At 31.2% G+C, this 17,508-nt stretch overlaps 1 protein-coding gene across 1 annotated transcript in view; it reads left to right on the top strand.

Moving 5' to 3' along the window:
- The window catches only part of LOC119632874 (discoidin domain-containing receptor 2), a gene marked incomplete at its 5' end in the record, with an annotated part of 216,597 nt that overhangs the window by 139,931 nt on the left and 59,158 nt on the right, over positions 1–17,508 (top strand). The gene's annotated exons all lie outside the window — the stretch shown is intronic.

The following is a 17,508-nucleotide window of genomic DNA, read 5'->3' on the forward strand; positions in this document are numbered from 1 at the left end:
TGTTTTAAATATAATTTTTTGAATTAGCTCACAAATTTTGTAAAGCCCAGTCTTATTAAAATTATATAATAACGCGTTTCGAGTGCGTTATGCATTCCCATATTACGCTACCAAATTGCATGGCAAACTGAACATGCAAACACATAGAATATCACTTAGAAACACTCAAGCCCACTCTCCCTTAATTTACCGTAGCATTTTCGTCTGTTTCAAAATCAATTTACTTCAAACGATTTAGCTCTAGCCCTTTATAACCGTCTCCTTAATCAAGCAACCTATGACTCAAAATTTTGAACCGTACTTTGTTTGTATGTATATGTTAGGTATACTCATTTTGTCGTCAGCTACTCTAAACAACGTACATAACGCGTATCAATTTGCGATTCATCGCGATTATCCAGCAAAAGCTGGGCGAATAAAAATAAACAGAAAATAGACACGTTAAGTGTTCCTAGATGAATTAGTCCAAACTTTTTGAGTCCAACAAGATTGACATCACTTCAACTGCTCAAATATAAACCATAATCGATCTTGAAATTCCTGACTTTTTGGAAATAGAAAAATTTTTCAAAAGTCTTAATGTAGGTAAAAAATTGTAAAAGCTTTCCGTCTTATACGCTTTAAAGTTATCGAACTTTAACTAACATTTTTTTTCGAGTGTATTTATTTTCAACACATTTATTTCCTTTCTCATCTTGCCTATTTTAATTACGTGTGTCTGTGCAATAATAGTCACGTTCTCATTGCGCTTTCAAAAACTTTGAAAAAACCAGATTCGTAAATGTATATATATATATATATATATATATATATGTATACATTATTTACATATTTTCTTTTAAATATTTCCTTTAATTTTTTTTTGTTTGTTTGTTTGTTTTTTTTTTCCATTTTTTGCATTAAAGTCTGTCTACCTAGAACACTTCATTTGTTTTCTGTTTTTTTTTTATGTTTTTGACAATTACAATATACAACAAAAGAAAAAAATAGAAGAAAGTCAAAACATAAAGCACAGAAAAAAAAAAAGAATAAAAAACAAGGGGAGAGATTAATGCTTACGTTGCTTGCATTCACAAATACTTATGGCGAAAGCGGTAGAAGAAACATAATGTTTCTTTCATGTAAAACAATCATATTTTTGTGTAATATGCTTTGGTTGCTGTTGTAGTTGTTGCCTACTTTAAGGCTAATGTGCTCATTTCTCTGTTGTAACAATTCCAATTGTATTATATACATATATATATATATATATATATATGTATATGTATATATATGTATATGTATATACATATATATGTATATGTATATATATATATATATATATATATACGTGTAAACCATGATGAGGCGAAAAGGAGAAACACATAGCTAACTGGTAGATGATAGTATTGCTGCTTGCCTTTTGCCAAATGATATGACAAGAGCATAAGAATAGTAAATCTCGTGCATGCATATACATACATAAATGTGACTACACAAGCAACAGCTTGCGTTTGTAATTGTAAGAAATTATAAACAGAAATAATAATATCGTGAGAAATAAGAAGAACAAGACAAATGAGTTATAATTATACTTAAGAACGGCTGGTTTTATATACAAAAATTTTGTTAAAAGAAAAAATTATTTTAATTTTTATGACAATAAATCAAATATGAAAAGATTTACAAGCTTTTTCTTACAAAACTAGGTTACGCTATGCGTTTATACACTTTCCGCAAACACTTTTACTATAAATGTAGCAGAAGTTTTGCTATTGATTAACGCTAATCAAATTCCAAAAATTTATAGCAAAGGCATTTAAAAGAAATTCGGATAAGTTTGTAAAGATGTTTTATCATTTTTAATAGTTTATCAAGAAATTATGTATTTAAATAAATCAAAGTTAATGGAAAAATTATGGAAAATTTATTTGAAATTTATGTTATAGTTATACTTTAAATTTACTTCTTAACTAACCAACTAACTACTTAAGTAGAAATAAATTTTCCGTTTAAAGGAGTAACGTTTTGTAAAACTTTTTTCTATGTTAATGAAAGGTTAGAAAGAAAGTTTCAATCTTCGTTTTCTAAGCATTCAATAGAAGCTACAAAGAAATCAAAATTTTATTTTGCAAACTTTCTAATTAATTAAATAAATTAACTTAAATATCGGTTTCAATTTTGGTTAAAGCTTATGGTTACAAGACACATTTCTTTTACGTTAAGGAAAAATTACTAAGAAAGAATTCTTGGGGAAGTTCTTATTAAACTGTTCATATATTTGTAATACATTTTCGTGCGCGACATCACTTGTGGTACAAGGATACAAGGGTGCGCTCGGTAGGCCTTGAGATTAGCCAACCTCTTATTGTACTAATCAAATCAGAATCACTTTGTGAATCATTTTCTCAATCGATTTCAGCTTGTCTGTGCGTCTGCCAGAATTACTTTCTAGAGCGATTGAACCTTGTCTGTTCGCTTTGTTTTCCTTCCTTCAATTTACAAGCCGGAATTTTTGAGATATTTCGATGAAATATGGTACAGCGATATGTTTTGGACCAAGGACGAATTGTTCGAATTTGATCAGTTTCTACACTAAGTTTCCTTACTTCTTGAAATGTCACTGTATAAATACCTGTCGGGTGGAGTAGGATCGTAGGTAACTATTCAAATTTGTATATAATTTTTTTTTTTTTTTTATATTTAAAAATAATCAAATTCAAGCTTGAAGGAGAATAAGATTTCAAATTTTCTAGTAAATCCTATCGGACCTATGAAGATAATTGTAGCCGAAAAATGATGTTAAAAATTGCTTACATAATAAACCATAAGACACTTTAATTTTCTTTAACATTTATATAATTATTATTTTAGTTTTTTTTTTGAAATCTCACCACGTATCTCGTGTATAATCATTTCAAACATGTACAATATTTGTTGCTTTCTTTTGCTTTGATTTTCACTCTGTACATAGATGTTCTGTTTTAGACTTCTCTCTTTCCTTTTCTCTCTCTCTCTCTCTCTCTCTCCTTTTTTTTTTTTAAATATATATCTTTCTCTTGCCACATTTTTCTAATGCAAAAACGTTTCAAAAATCTATATATTTTCATTCACACAATCATATTCTCCACGAGTAAAGATAACAAGCAACATATATACATGTATATATATATATATATATGAAGAGGAGTATAAAGTAGATTTTATATGATTTGCATGTAAATGAGTTTTTCATTTCATACTTTTTACTTCTTATGTAAGTACATATATATATATACATATATATATATATATATATTTATCGTTCCATGTATACTTATGTAGACGAGTTTATGCTTTTGAAAGTGTTTTAAATTGCGTGTAAGGGAATTATGCCTGCAAAAAGACTGAAAAAATAAAAACCGCAAGTAAAAAACATTTATATGAATTCTTATACTTTAAAAGAAACATAAACAGAATGCAAAAACAACCAAAAATATTATGATCGGACAAGGTCGATGATAAAATGCCCTACAACAATTCGTTTAACACAATTCTTCATTTACTTCCATAACAAAATATATGGAAAATTGTGTCTAGATTCCCTCCAAAATCGTACTTTTAATGGGAACCAATATATAGGGCCCCAGCCAAAAAATGGGCCAAATTTACGATGATTAGCATCTATGACAAATCACTATTGTCGATCGATTTTCTTTATACACACACGGGCTTACTTTTCATGGGAGCCCTTGGAACTTGGAAAGGGGATAGGGATGTGTTGTAAAGATAGATCTACATTGCCAAAATTTAGCACAGGCAACTTTTATGTCAAGCTACACACAAAAGTCCTCCGATCCATTTCTTTCTTAATGGTTTTCACCCTTAGGTCACAACAAATGAACGCGCAAAGTGTCATCAAAGTAGTGTAAAAATTATGGACCTGTAGGTTAAACCCAAAAGTATATCCACTGAGGACAGACAAGTTCAAATCGACTTTTGAAAATGATTCTGGGTGTATAGATTACAAGGTAAGTCTCTGGTACGTCTTAAAGTGTGTTACGCACGTTCGCACAACTTTATCTTATACCAAAAGTCTTGTAAGTTATAAAAAGAAGAATAAGCGAAAGAAGGAATTGCAAAGAGAAATAATGCAGTAATGTGAATTAATATATTGACCTAAAACTAGGCTATGCCTTTTACGATTTATGTCTAAAAAGAAAGAGAACGTTTTGCATGCATATAATCAAGAGGTTCGAAAAGAACAGCAAAAGCTATCTACCATGATATTCTTAATAACAGTATTGAAATTAAAATTTAATTAAAAACAGGAGTGAAATTTTTTTTATATACATATTTACCTCCTTACTTTTTATTATTCATTAATATGCATCCGATTATTGCGATAACTGTTCACTTTTAATTGTTGCAGGCAACCTTGTGCCCGTAACTCGCTAAGGAACCGTAAACATTCTCTTGCTATAATGCAATATACGATTTACATATGTATAAGGTGTGAGTTTTCCTAAAGGCTTTTTGCCAACAGATACACAAGTTAAAGTTATCTTTGGATTTAGTATCACGTGGATATTAAAGACTGAGGAGTCAATTAAAAGCTTTGTGTTTGAAGTAAGTAAATATACCAACAATGTCAGACAGCGAACATATTAAAGAACCGCCTAAAAATTAGGGAAAAGCAAGCCACAAGCTTAAACCAATAATAATAAATCTTTTCTTAACTTTGACTTGGAAAGTTCAATTATTTTCGGCTCAAATATTACCTGCGTACCGCAAAAATATATTAAGATAGCATTGGAAAATTAAATAATGAAAAGATTTTGACTAGAATTTTAGGCAAACTCAAAAAGCGATTTAGCTAAATTTTAAGCCTAAAGTGGATGAGCTTATTCTAAAGGGTAATCGTCAGCAAACAAACCCCGCCAAGCGTCTCAAAGTACATATATTTCACAATTTGCGCCAATCCGGGTATTATGCTCCACTTTATAATGACTTTTATGCGATGCAACATACATTGCAATCTCCCAATGTTTATAATGTATATAGCAAGTAAGAAAGTTATGCAGAACTAGATAGAATTTTCAAAGCCATTTGCCATTTGCACACTTTTTATAATAATTAAATGAAAAACGTAAGTAATGCGTAAAGAAAATATTTCTCATTTTTATCTTCTCACCTTTTAAGGCAAAGTAAAATTCGAAAGTAAAATTCAGTGTATCTCGCTGCCTTATTTTTTAATGCTTTTTGCAGTGACGACCAGACTGGACTTGAACAAAACAAAAAGTGCGCATCTTATTATTCGGAGATTAGTGAACTTTATGCGTATCTGATGGGAGGAAAATCCTTAAAGAATAATTTTGATGAAGATTTTCCTTCAACATTGCACAGTCATTAGCTGCCAAAAATGGAAAGCAAGCGAAATACTACACATTCGAGGTGAAAAGAAATCAAAGTAAGAAGTACACATGGATAGTAATGCATCATAAAAGAGTATAGGAATAATTAAGAGTAAAAAATTGGATAAAAAAAATATTTTCCCCGGTTGCTCGTGAACCCATTAATGCAAAGATAGAACTAAAGATTCAGGTATATTAGTAAAATAAAAAACAAAAACCATGTTCGAATACATTCAAGCCCGAAATATTTGATGGACTTATAGTATTAGTTAGGACTGTAATCTATCTCCCAGGAAAGTAAGTAATTTTTTAAGTTCGATTGTGAAAAAATCTTTTATATCCGTCACCGTGATCCAAAAAAAAAAGAGTACTAAAATTTTTCGTATTTTTTAACATCGCGTGGGCGGGGGTGATTTCTTCTATTTTTAGAAGAAAAATGGAAATCTATATAGCGTACGTGTTGTACTTTATGCGTAAGCGAAACGCACAGAAAGCAACAGTGTTCACAGTTTTTGCTCCATAGGCGAGTGGGCTTTGTAAGCACCTTTTCTTACAAAGGTTGAGTCCCTTTCAAATTTTTTTGCAAGTTTGTAGGCGATAGCTTAATTTTTGCGACTGGAAGAATGTTTACCACGGATATTACAAACAGTTGCTCAAACGGACAGATGGACAGACGAACAGATGGACATGCTTGAGTGCATTCCGACGTTGAAATTAGCCAAGAATTTGTATGATTTATGTGACTTTTGAACCCTTTTGAAGCAGCCTGCACCTTTGGTTGAAAATGCTTGCCTGGCAGGAAATTTATTCTTGCAAAAGGAGAAACTACTCTACTACTCAAAAACTAGGCATGGGCAGAATAACGCAGTAGAAGTAATGCTTAGTTGCAAATCAAGAAAGTTAAATTAATATATTCTAACAAAGCATGAAACAAGAAATTTAATTCCCATTCCGCCATGACTAAAGGATTCGAAATATTTAAACATTTAAAAGCTTGAAATCTATTTTAAGTTTTAATATTAAATTTATTTTGGTTGAAATATTTGTTTTCAAAAATGTGGAAAACATTTCCCAAGTGTTCCACTTTTGTTAATGCTAACAAGATATTCGAATTAATAAAACAAAAAAAAAAAACATTTCATTCCGATAAAATCTTAAGCCTATGGAGGACATCTTACCTGAATGATGAATGACCCAAAACAAAAAAATTACAAACTTGACCTTTAACAAAGCGCACACATTTTTATATGCGCAAGTAAAATTTTATGAATTAATTGAAACTCAAGGCTATTTTCATTCATCCGTAAATCTAAACAAATACTTAAAATGTTTTCCGCTTCGTTTCAATGTTTTTGCTGCTCAAGGAACATTAAAAACTTTAAAATATTAAAAGACTGGAACTTTTTTCCTTTTTTGTATTTCTATGGCATATGAATCCGTTTCGCACAAAATATTTGTGCAAATTTTTAATTTATTTCTTAATTATTCTCCTTATTATCAAATATATTTTAAAAAATTAGAGCAAAACTCTTGAAAATTATTTGTGAAGTTAAAGGATTAAAGATTTTTTTTTTCTTTGAATTGTTTTAAAAAAGTTAAAGGGAATTTAAATTGCGATTCGAGAGCTTGTTATCAATCTTGGCAAATTAATTGGTTCAGCTATTGTAGTAGTCACCTTAGTTATGAGTAAAGATAGAAACCATGCATAACAACATGGCTAGGAATGCTCAACATTTTTTACCGAAAATTGCAAGAAAACGTAACAACAACAAAAACATATACAGACCAAGCTTTTATTGTATAGAACCGAAAGGAAACTCAAAAATAATTTAAAGCTTTAGTGGGAAAGACAAGTCACATCGCAAGCTCCTCAATACCATGTCTTTTGATATAAAAACAATTTATTTTGTTTTCTTCAATAACTCATCTGTTGATGACAAAGACTTAAATGAGTCCAATGTTCATTTACATCTGAGAAACTCAGTTTATTGGCAATTCATTCTACCTTTTCACTCACGAGCAAATAAACAAATAAACATAGCGGGCCAAAACGAATCATTAAATATCCTACACCACGTCGCTAAATACACTTATTCGCATATGGCGTTTTCAAAATAGGGCGTTATATGGGAACTGATCAAACAAGTGATCCGATCCGAACTATTTTCTTTTTCTTGGGCCAAATCATGTTGATATACAAAATTTCATCGAATATCTTAAAAATTGCGGTGTGTAAATTAAAGAGAAGAAAACAAGACGGACGGACGGATGCTTTAGAAAGTGATTCGAACTCGACTGGTATAATAAAAAGTGGGTCTATTTCAAGTGCTTCTGGGTATTATATACCTCTGCAAAAACTTAGTATACCTCTATACTACCTCGTGTACCTTGTGTACAATGACCGATTAGGGCAAAAGGATCGATATAATTAAACGAGACTGTAACATAAATAATAACATTATGCAATTTTTTCTTGCATCCGCATCTGATGGCCATTAACTTCCGTTAGCTCGTCGGCTAGTGATGATAAAAACATAAAGAGAGCACACTTGCCATCGATTGGTAACAGGGACGGCAACAACGTCTTCTCTTGTTAGATTATTGCATGATTAAAGGTATTTTAAGAACGAATTAAACGGAAAAGATTTATTCTTTAGTGCCTCTTCCTTCTTCATATGCAATGCGCTAAGAAAAACTTGCTCTGCTTAAACAGAAGTTAACGACGATATTTAAGAAACACAACCATTTTATAAACATTTGGTTCCCTTCGTGGTTGGCTTGAGGAATACTGTTTGTTCAAGATGTTTGATTTATCTAAGAACAAAGATGTCTTAACTAATTCGCATTTAACAAATACCCACTTTTTCATTAAATTGTGCATCACTTTCAACGGAATTGCTATGAGTTCTTACGGTTATATATAACTATGACTGAGAAGAAAATTTATTGCCGTTATGAGGCTGATTGCAATGAACTCAACTAAATTTTCAGCACCGAAGCAGGTAATGGGTTCAAAATTGTCATATGAGTTTATGGCAAGAAATTTGTTTGATTTAGCACTAGAACTATCGCATGAAAAGATCGTAAAAATGTTTAAATACCTACTATCAGTTATCCTCTATCTGGTCCAGCTTTCGGTATAGTAACTACACGTACGTATTTTTTCTGTCATTGGTCATTTTGACTTGATCAAATATGCAGAGGACATGTATGTAGGCAGATAAGAATTATTTTTTAATCATAGATTCTTAATCCAACAAGGAAGAGACGCATCAAATTTCAACTTCTTAACTGCATTATTGTGGGGGAACCCACATCTGTGGAAATAGGTATACGCAAAATGTTGGCAATTCTAGGACAAAAAAGGACAAAACGATAACAGAAAACCTTTCGGGTCCACATAAAAAATGTTAAGGAAAACCCGCTGATTTATAAAAGAGATCGTGTAAGTTGATGGATTAAGAATGTCTAATATTAGAACAAGTATCGTTTTTCCATATCCTACAATTCTAGCTGTTCTTTGGCTTTATTTTCTGCCAAAAATTCCAAAATGTCAGCAAATTTCGAGAATAAAGAAACGGCGGCAGCCAAAATGTAAGTATTTTGAAGACCTTTCGGGAAATCTTTTTGTATTTGGAATAAATGAATTAAAAAATTATTAAACTTAACGCAGATGATACTAAAAATTAATGAATTACGATCCATTAATTCATCTTGCTTCATAGCTACTTGGCGAACTTTTCGAATGAATGAATCATTCACTCATTACATTTTTTTACTATACTGAAAGAACACTTTAATAGTTTTTGTTTTTGCATTTATTTGATCACGTTATTCATGTCATACCGTACATACATACATATATATATATATGTATATATATATATGGAGTTTCTTCTTCAAAGCATCCAAATAATTTTGATATAGTTTAAGAGAATACATCAAAGTTACTTCAATATGTTTGGCAAATGACCAAACTGAAGCCAAAGAAAAAAGTAAAGAAAAACTATTGAAAAGAAAACAATTTTTATAAAAAAGAAAAGTTCACATCATCAAACAAATTTAAATTCAAATTAAGGACGCAAACCTGGCGAGCGTTTCGTATATTTGTAGATTTAGAAAAAAAAAAAGAAAAAAACTTTGGCTTATAAAGCAACGACCCTTTGGTGCAAGGGGCGGTATGATGCGGCACGTTTTTAGAAGAATTCAATTTAGAAAAGAACTTATGAAAAATGAAATGAGAAACGCAAAGAAATTGAACACAAAAAAATTTCTCATTTTTTTACGAAAGATAAAATAAATTAGAAAACATAGTTGTAATCCATTCGCAAGCAAAATTTTGAATAAATTTTTAAATCTACTTTTATTGTATATATCGAAAAAATTCGTCGTGATCGAATCAAAATCGTTTTCTGAATCGGCCTTGAAGCTTGTCTGTCCATTTCTCAGACTATCTGTCTATCTGTCTTGTTGTCTTATGTCGAAATCTTTTGCGATATTTTAATAGAATTTGTTGCACCCGGCCATGTTTTGGCCCAAGGGCAAACCCTATTGAAAATGATTCGACCCCTTCCCTTACAATGGCTTATTTTGAAAAGTCGAATGATATGAATAACTACTAACTGTATTAAGTAAAGTGGATGCTATTTAACGATGGGCCGCGACCCACTACAGTATTTTTACTTGTTTTTATAATTTTAAAACTGCAGCAGTTAAATATTTCAATAACAATTTTCGTTCATTCGCTCTTCTCTTCATATAATTGAAGCATTTCGTGATAACTTTTCAAACGAAGAGTTATTATTTCCTATCAAGAAATTTTTATCATTTCGCCAACCCGAATGCAACGTTCTCTTGAATAAATATATTCGTAAATACCACTTAATCCCTGAACAAATTTTGCCTTTACTTTCTTTTTTTATTTTCAATTTTTATCGAAATCCCCAACCATATCAAAAGCAACGAAGAGAGAGAGAGAAATTTCCATCTTGAATCCCTAGAAAGAGATGATTAAAACAAAAAACAAAAAGAAAACGAAGACAACTATATACGGCTATGACCGAATCTCCTATACCCACTAACTCTATCTAACAAGAACGCACGGAATAAATGATATAACCGATTTGATTCCATTGCTGTGCCGATCCTATAGGATCATTTATACAATGTATGGGGAAATTCCTTTTTTATTGTATTTTGTAAGCAATGACTGCAAAATCGAACTTTTTTATTTAAAAAAGCCAGCCTTTACCTAAGTTCTAAAAGCCATGTGCACCGATGCGTACGCCACAACTTTTAATATTTGTAACAAATCCAAAGTCAACATGTCCATTTTTATGGTCGGGAATATATCCGTAACAGACAGATGCACAGACAAACATACCATAGAGCAGAAGGATGGACAAACATACCTAGAATATGTCCATAACAGACACATGCATAGACAAACAGACCATCGAGCAGAAGAATGGACAAACATACCTAGAGTATGTCCATAACAGATACAGGCGTAGACGGACAATCGGCAATCGAGCGGATGAATGGACAAACTTAGACATACCTACCGTTCCGAATGCTGCAAACGCTTTGACGAATGGAATGTACCGTCGCATTATTTAATGAATGGATATAAACATGAAACTGCTAAGGATATAGAGAATAACGTACGAAACAGGCAAACAACTTTCGCCTACTTTACTGATTATGACGATAATCTTGCTCAGTGTACGAATTGCTTAAGAAAATGTCTCAAAAGTTTTATTAAAGTTTTCTCGTTTTTTTTTAATATTTTGTTGTTTTTTTTTCGGTTTTATAATAATAGACCAACCGCAAAGTCGAAAAGGGAAAATAAACCGTTGGAGAGAAACGATAAAGCAGTTAAGTCTGTGCTAAGTAGACTTTTCATATTTTTTTTGACCACAAGTTTCGGTTAAAGGAAACGGGAAAATTTATACACTTCCATATATAAATAACACATACACAAACACAAAAATTTATATACATATATATATGTACATATATATATTTGTTTTTTTTTTTTTTTTTTTTTTATTAGTTCATAAGCAAATTTTCGCTAAAGCTAAAGTTTATCAAATAATTAAGAATTTTTATATAAAATTGATGACCGCACTGTTGTGCAAATTCAACCTTCAATAATTTAGCTAAGGTTATCAATTCCAAACATGAAATTATTATTTTATATATATATTTTATATATGTTATAAAAAATTATTATTTCATCTTACTTTTGAAGTAAGCTTTGAATTGAAAAATGAAAATTTATATAAAAGGTGACTAATAAGTATGTACAAAAAGCAAATTTCTTTCTTCTCTTAACCAATATTTTAGTTAAGCTTTTTTCAGAGTTTTCTTAATTAATATTAAATCTCACTCTCTCTCGCCCTCTCTCAAGTATGGTCAGAAATTCTGACAATTATTTTAGATAAAATTTTCCCTTGCTCTTAAACGATATAATTAAAAAGTTGACTTGAAAAAGACTTGAAAAAAAAAAAAGAGATTTTAGGGGATAGAGTTAACACAGTATTCAACAATGTTTGCAATATCAAGTAAAATAAAGTAAAGTAAAGTGAAGTAAAGTAAAGTATTCATCTGCTTGTCACTGATTATGCCCAGCTTTAAACGATAATACATTCATTCAGCACACATATTATTTTTGCTCTTTTCAAAGACACGAGATAGTGGTTACAAAATTCAAAATTTGCTTTATTGTTGTTATGTTCCTTATATATTCACAATTTACCTTTTTGCAAGGGAAAACAACGACAGCCACAATATTAAGAATTTAATCAGTAAAACCGCACGAGAAGCATAAGATATGGTTTTGTCTCTTCATTTACAAAAGGATTATGACAGAGTCAGTTGCCTTCTTTTGCTTGTTTCTTTTTTCTTCTCTTTCATTTTTGAAGTAATTCCAAAAACATGCCTTTTTTTTTTTTTGTTTTGTTTTGTTTTGTTTTATACTTTGCTATGTGTTGATGCTTTTTAGTTTTATTAAAGGAGCAGCAACAGCAGCAGCAAAGTTGATTGAAGTCAGTGTAGGTGGTTGGGTTAAATTTTTGTTAAGTGATTTTTCATAAATACTTTTTAGCTTTATAAACGGCTATGGGAAAGAGGAGGTAAGAGGAAAAGTTAGACATACAGGGAAAAAGCAGAAGAAATTGTCTACCAAAGCTACGTCTGTTTTTGCTTTTGCTGAATACATTATTAATATGACAAAATTATAAACACGAAAAGAGCCATCATGTTAATAATTGCTTATAAATTTTAAATCAGACGTCCTTTCGTGATAAAAAAAAAAATTAGAAATAAATTATAGCAATAAGGGATAAGTAGAAAATATTAATCTTATCATATTCAAGCATATATATAAAATTTTTCTTGCAATAAAACTTGAGGTAAATTAAATAAAATTTAAAGAAAGTGAAGAAAAAAATTCAAAATAAAAAAATCCACATTTCAATTAATAATAATCGCTCCGAAACACATTCACAGCCAATGATGTATCATTAACTTAACATAAATATTCAAAAGTTCGGCCACTGATCACTGATCAAATTATTAGTTAGCCCGGAAGATTTTTGCGAATTTTCACTAAGAAAGAAAATAATTTGTACTCGATATAAGGAATAAGCTTCACTAGGTTACCTATTCGCCATTTTGTTCAAGAATTACTCAACACTTTCCAGGCAATTTAATTATCCCTTCCTTATAAGCTTCACTGAAAAAATTTCCTATATGTGAAAGTCGAAATCAGCTGATAAGCTTAAACCATTTTGGATACCTCCATGTATCATAAAAGTAAAAAATTATAAAAACTGTGCTTCATAGATAACTTGAAACATTTCAAAAGTTGAGCAAGTTTCAGGCCGCAACAACGAGTTGTATAACATACTGTAGCATTCAATCTTGCTGAAAATAATAAGTTCCGCCCAGTTCCGCTGTTGGAAGACCAACATCTGTCAACCAAACTGCGCATACGCAATTATCGTATCGAAAGGGCATTCAAGTGCGTTTATAGTTCCCATTAATACTTAGATCTTCACTTACTGTTTTAAACTTTTTTCTTTTTTCTTGGGATTTTTCCTATCATGGGCAACTGGGACACACTTATAACTTATAACCATAACAGCCGTTACGGTTAAACTTTATCATTTTTTACATTCAAAATAATGAAACAATAGGTGAAGCGTATCCGCCTCAACGGCCGAAGGCAAAGAATCTTGATTAACAACTCAATGGTCTCGGGTTCAAGCGCGGTGGAGTTTCCAGACCCTCTTAGATCCTAGAACTTTAAGATTTTAGTGTTTGAATTCATTTCTTGGCTAAATTAATCATAAGTGGAGCGAAAAATTTTCTTTCAAACAACATTTTTGAGCTAAAGGAAGTTGCAGGCAGGATAAGGATATGGAATGGCCGAGGGCTTTACACCAGGCCGTCCGGTAGGTAAGCTTCGTTTGTCCGTTTGTCTTCGTAAGGGCTCCTTTTAGCCAACTGCGACTCTTTAGTGTAGTGTCTACGGAACGCCCGTTGGGCATAAAAATCTTCAAATCACTCTGCCCCTCATCACCATTATTACCCAACTAACTGGTTCACTATCACAAGTGCGATTGTTCGTTACAGCCTACGAAATTGATCTGATATTTTTGTGTTGTTTTGTAAAAGAGTCAAGGGAACGAATTTCGAACTGTTGGCTGTTACACAAAAGTAGCGCCCAATGTGGGGCACAGAAAATTGCAATGCAACAGCGTCGAATTAGGCAAATTGTCATCGCAATAAAACAGTGGCACGCGATGCTTATCTTTCAAATCGAAAACGAGGCAAGCATTTAAACTCAAGTAAATATGATAGACAAAATAAAACTAGATAAAATTTAATTATCTATGTACGTTTTTAAATATTTAAAAAATTAATTTTAAAAAAAATTCATTTAAAATTTTTCTTCACTAATTTTTTCATTTGTTTGGCATAAACCGATAAAAAGGAAACAGATTTTGCAAGAACTCTTAACACAAAACTTTTATTTAGACCTTGTCCAACGTTCGCCAACCTTAGCATGAGTTGTGCTTTTTTTTAAAGAATTTCCTTTTTAGTTTTGTCCTTTCTTATTCATAACTAAAAGCCCAACGAATTTTTTTTTTTTTACATTTTTTTTACTTTTTTTTTTAAATGCTATGGAATGGTGTTATTTTTCTTTCATTCTTCTTTGATATTTTCCCTCATAATTAAAAAGTTGTTTTTCTATGAATAGTTTTATGCCATCGTTAATGAAGGAACGAGTTTATTGACATTACAACGCAAGCACATAAATAATTGACGTTCATTGAACTTGGCAACTGACCAAAATATACTACATGCCTTCAGGCGCGCATGCAAGGTGCATGCAATTGTTGGTTATCTTTTCCTTATTTACTGTTGGTAAATATTTGCAAGCTGTATTTTCAGTAACTCTATACACAATTGCAATTTCACTAATATTCATTTATTAATTATTTTATATTGTCTACGTTGGCGAACTATAAATAAATAATAGAATGAAATATTGAAGATAAATGCAAATAAATTCTTCAATGAATTTCGAGTTAGCATATTTCTTGGTCTTCAATGGTCAATATGCTCACAGAACTTTCTCCCAAAAAAAGAAATCGAAAGTTTCGCTGGTGAAGAAATTTTAAATTGTAATTTTTCTAGGTATTGGAATAACTAAAAAACTCAATAACGTATACCTGGATACGTAGATAACAAGAAACTAATCAGAACTTTTAACTTAATAACTTTAATAACTTTATATAGTTTATAATTGGTTACACATGTGTGCCGGCGGAAACATACTTCTTTTCCAGTAGTTACTTTTTTACCTATTTTTTATAGCTATTTTTTTTTTTTTTCAATTCTTATATTCGCCGTTATTCGTGTTTATTTGTGAAAATTTTTAATGAATGTCTGCTTACTGAGTTGTTAAAAACTCGGGATCAGCAACGAATTTGACCTTCAAAAGACTTCCCAGTTGCCGAAACGGATATATTCGTTACATTGAAAAGAGGGAAGATTGACACTTCAAACATATTTTCATAGTTGTAAACTTGCCCCTATCCGTGGTAATTTCTATAGCAAATTTTAATAAATCTTTGCATAAGCATCAACGACATTCATCTCAGTGTTCAGATAGATATTTGTTGTTTATCCTTTCTTTGCAGTGTATTAGATAAACATATTATTGCCAGTTCCTTCCTTTTCCTTCGTTCCTTCCTGAAATTTAACCCAAAACATGCTTTAGCTTTCGTCTAACAAAAAGTTATAGTCAGGCGCCGTCGTCATTCTACCCCACTTCGCCCGAAGAATTCCTCATAATCAAATAACAAAAGTTATCTCTAGCGTTCATATGGAAAGTCATTGATTTCATGGCGACCTTTATCTTGAAGAGAATCACAAATTGAATTGACTTGGTTCAAATTTAGCAAAATTAACTTTCTGGTCAAAGATTTTTTTATTACTCTTCATCCATTTTCGTTTTTCGGAAGCTTTTGCAAATTGTAAATTTTTTTAATACGTCCTTTTATAAAAAAAATGCGTTATATGTGGATACGATTAAAGTGCATCGAAGTCCACTTTCCATAAACCTTGTTCTTAGACGAAAAAAATTCATATTTCAAACACTGGGATCTGTAGGTTGAATGCAAACATTGAGTGGACAGACAGACAGATAGACAGACGAAAAACGGGACAGACAGACATGCGATTCAAAAAATGATTCTGGATTAATGGGTATAATAAAAATGTCCTGTTAGTCTTGTGTAACACACAACCGCACAAACTTCATATACAATCTAATAGAAGTGATGCAGGGAGTAAATGTAAACATAAACAAATAGGCAAAGGCAGATATACTTTAACTCTGGTCGTAGCTGTAGTGAACGCTTAGCCGTTAAAGACATATCACTTATCGCTTGGGCACGCAGCGAGTAGAGTGCGGCCACCGCTTCCCTATTTCTTTTGTTTTCGTTGCTTCTTTCTGCCAGTCATCGGTTTACACGAAAAGAGGCCCATCCCCTGATTCATTTTCATGTTTAAAAAAACAACAAAAAAAAAGAAAAACTTCCCTTCCCTATATCGAAATGTTAAACTTAACTATAAAATATCTTAAAAGGCAGAATTTGCGCTGAGTAAAGAAGGAATCATAAACTCCAGTTATTGAGTCATTTTGGCGGAAAGTATTATTTCACTGTTACGTAACTCTGTTTCGCATATTATTTTTTATAAATTATTTAAGAAAATATTCTTAAATTACTTGCTTAAATATGACTAATTATGAAGTTCTAGGAAAAGTAATTAAATTTTTTGTAAACGTTTTTCGAGAAACTTTTCTTCCTTTTATTAAATTTACAAATATATACATATATATATATATATTTTTTTTTTTTTTTTCTTTCTGCAGAAAACTTGACTACGCTTTGCAAACTTATATGTATAATGTGTTTTATAAATCCGTTGATTAGCTATTTATTTACACCCATATAAACATGGCTGCTTGCCTGCCTGCTTGCTTGCTTGCTTGTTTGCATCCATATAACTATCGTAGTTTCTATTCCCGGTAGAGTTTACCTAAAACGCATTTAGTAATTGCTACTTTCTACACTTAATGCCAATGTTAGATTAACGAACTCTATTGTTATTATGATTATTTGTTCATGCTGCTTTTATGCTGTAGATGTAGTTGAAAATCTACGTTCATTCTTTGATTGCAGTTTACTTCCTGGTATAGAGTATGTTTCAGTTATCATTGTATAACCAAAGTTAAGTTCAGTAGTCAATACGGCAATACTGCAATAAGCTCTCGGATTGCTTTAACATTCATAATTACTTTCATTTATATTAAAACACAAACTCTCTGACACAACACAGGGAGTTTTCAACTGGCAGTTGATTTGTGATGAAAGCATAGAGAGAAAAATAAATTCTTACAGATTTATTCATCACATTCATTCTCACACTCTTTTGCTTTATATATATATAACACATATATATATATATATATATACATGTGTAAATCCATGAACGAATGTCGTTATTTAAACAGACTAGTAAAGTCTAGTAAAGTATACGGATAGTCGGAAAACTC

The sequence above is a fragment of the Glossina fuscipes genome, unplaced genomic scaffold, assembly GCF_014805625.2.
Source record: "Glossina fuscipes isolate IAEA_lab_2018 unplaced genomic scaffold, Yale_Gfus_2 2, whole genome shotgun sequence".
In the NCBI taxonomy this organism is placed as follows: domain Eukaryota; kingdom Metazoa; phylum Arthropoda; class Insecta; order Diptera; family Glossinidae; genus Glossina; species Glossina fuscipes.